General features: G+C 53.5%; 1 protein-coding gene across 1 annotated transcript in view; it reads right to left on the bottom strand.

The window, feature by feature from the left end:
- gfra4a (GDNF family receptor alpha 4a) overlaps window positions 1–2,500 on the bottom strand; it is a 41,441-nt gene that overhangs the window by 31,226 nt on the left and 7,715 nt on the right. The gene's annotated exons all lie outside the window — the stretch shown is intronic.

Below are 2,500 nucleotides of genomic sequence, written 5' to 3'. Positions count from 1 at the left end.
GCTGCAGCGTGGGTCCAGTTGTGTTTCTAATGAGCAGCCCCTCGCAGCCCTCTGAAGCGACTTCGGTTTTGATTGAACGCTCGGATTGTTCTCAGACGTTCGTCGTGAATCGCTTTGGATGAAAGCGACTGCGTGGGCCTAAATGACGACTGAATGCAAATTGCAATACGGAATCTATCAATCTGTCCGTTCCCCGTTTCGCTAGCTCGATTGCAATTATAACACAACAACAGCCAACAACCAGCCAACAACCAGCCAACCACAGGATAAAAAAGGACACATCTCTTTCCACTAATAGACGGCATTTAACATGTGAGAACTTCTCTGGGGGAGGAACTTATTCGAGGCTTTTAGCGGGCCGGTAGCCAAACAGTGGGTCGCACTTGCTCAGGAGATAAGGAGATTACATTGGGCCTGAGTAGTCTAGACATATTTACCCTGCCCTCGCCACAATCAACACACAATCACCCCAACACAGTTCAGCCGTGGATTCCACCCAACGCATACTTCAAAATGCTCCCAGGTTCAAATTGGCTTGGACCTCGGGGTTCTCTCGGCATTCTGGGAGGCTCTTCATCGAACGCAACACACAGGTAAACAAGCACGCACCTCTAAGTGTCTCAGTTACCGTCAATCGATGGATGGTGTCTGTAAGGGTGTGTGTGTGCGTGTGTGTGTGTGTGTGTGTGTGTGTGTGTGTGTGTGTGTGTGTGTGTGTGTGTGTGTGTGTGTGTGTGTGTGTGTGTGTGTGTGTGTGTGTGTGTGTGTGTGTGTGTGTGTTGTGGTCTGTGTGGGTGAATGGTGTGGGTGTGTATGGATGGTCTGTGTGTGTGTGTGTGTAATATGAATGTTGTGTGTGTGTATGAAGAGTGTATGTATGGATGGTGTTTATTTGTGTATGGATAGTGAATGTGTGTAAGGGGGGAGTGGTGGGGTGTGTGTGTGTGTGTGTGTGTGTGTGTGTGTGTGTGTGTGTGTGTGTGTGTGTGTGTGTGTGTGTGTGTGTGTGTGTGTGTGTGTGTGTGTACGGATGGACGGACGGGGGGATATGTCAAGAGGGTATTTTCCTCCAAGACATAAACAGCCTCTTCATCAGAACGGACCCTGAATACTGAGTGTGTGCGTGGCCGGCACTGGGCATGTGCGTGTCTCCCTGGGGGGGAGGGTTTGGAGCCCGCCAGTCTTTTCCCCTGGCGGGGGGGAAAGCCACAGAACGATGGCAGCGGAACCACCAGAACATTCTCCTCTTCTCTGGGTTCAGGTTAGAACCTCTGAATTCATTACTTCCCCGCGGTTCCCAATGCGGGAGTGGTGCTTATCACAGATAAGACGCACAAACACACACAAAGATGTGTGTGTGTGTGTGTGTGTGTGTGTGTGTGTGTGTGTGTGTGTGTGTCATGCTAGCTCTATGCTAACACCCCCAGGGGGTGTACCTATTATTCTCCCACATCAGTCCCGACCAGCTGGCATTTTCCTGCCACAGAAGGACCGGTGCGATACCTGACCCTCCCTCGTCTCCCCCCCCCCCCCCGCCCCCTGCTCCCTCGTCTCCCCCCCCCCCTCCCCTTCATCGGCGTTCTGTGAACCGGGAGATCAGGAGCCTATGACGGCCCTGGGGGGCCCGAGCGGCTCTCAGCTCGCGGAGGGGTCTCCAATTAGAGTAACCCCCCCCGGTGTGTGTTTGAGTTGTGGGGACGTGGGTGCACCTGCAGCCGCCCCCCCCCCCCCCAAACCCCCCCCGCTGGGGAGCCTATTACAGGGCCCCTCCAAGCGGGGACCGGGGCCCCAGACAGACGTGCAGACATGTCGAGGCCCACATGTTAAGACCCACAGGGACACATGTGACCAGGACACACAGACTCTTCTAACGCAATACTTTGTGAAACTTAACCAATCAAGGATGTTTCTCTGTGAAGGCTGTACTTGTCGCAGGGTATTTGTTACTCAGGATGAGGTAGAACAGCCCTCAGACACTGAGCGCTTGACATAGTTGAGCACTTTTAGAAAAAACATTGAAATAATGTGAAAGGGGCTGGTTAGAAGACCAAGTTTTTCTGTCTTTCCGATGCAATAACTGGATTCGATTGGGATGTCGGTCTTTATTACAGATTCTAATGCTGTCTATTCATATCCCCTGTGTAGGACTACCAGGGGTGTGGCCGACCAGGGGCGTGGCCTACCAGGGGCGTGGCCTACCAGGGCGAGGTCTACCGGGGGCGTGGCCTACCAGGGGCGTGGCCACTCTGATCTTTTAAGTATGTAATCGCCACACTTCTCTGCAAAGGGTGATAGAGTTAGGGTTCCCCCCCTTGTGAGTCTCAGACCCCCTGGAACACCTCTAATGAGGCACCAGTCTTACAAACTAGGTCTCCACGGCCTCTGGGCCCGGTCTGGGCCTGGACTGAGGCGCCGGCTGTAACGAGGGCGTCCTTTAGGGACCATAATGACGAACTGAACCGAACTATCGCCAACATCAGCCCTCCAACAGCTGAGGCAC

The sequence above is a fragment of the Gadus chalcogrammus genome, chromosome 5, assembly GCF_026213295.1.
Source record: "Gadus chalcogrammus isolate NIFS_2021 chromosome 5, NIFS_Gcha_1.0, whole genome shotgun sequence".
Classification (NCBI taxonomy): Eukaryota; Metazoa; Chordata; class Actinopteri; order Gadiformes; family Gadidae; genus Gadus; species Gadus chalcogrammus.
The sequence above is the reverse complement of the archived record's forward strand: the minus strand, read 5'-3'. Positions and strand labels throughout refer to the sequence as shown.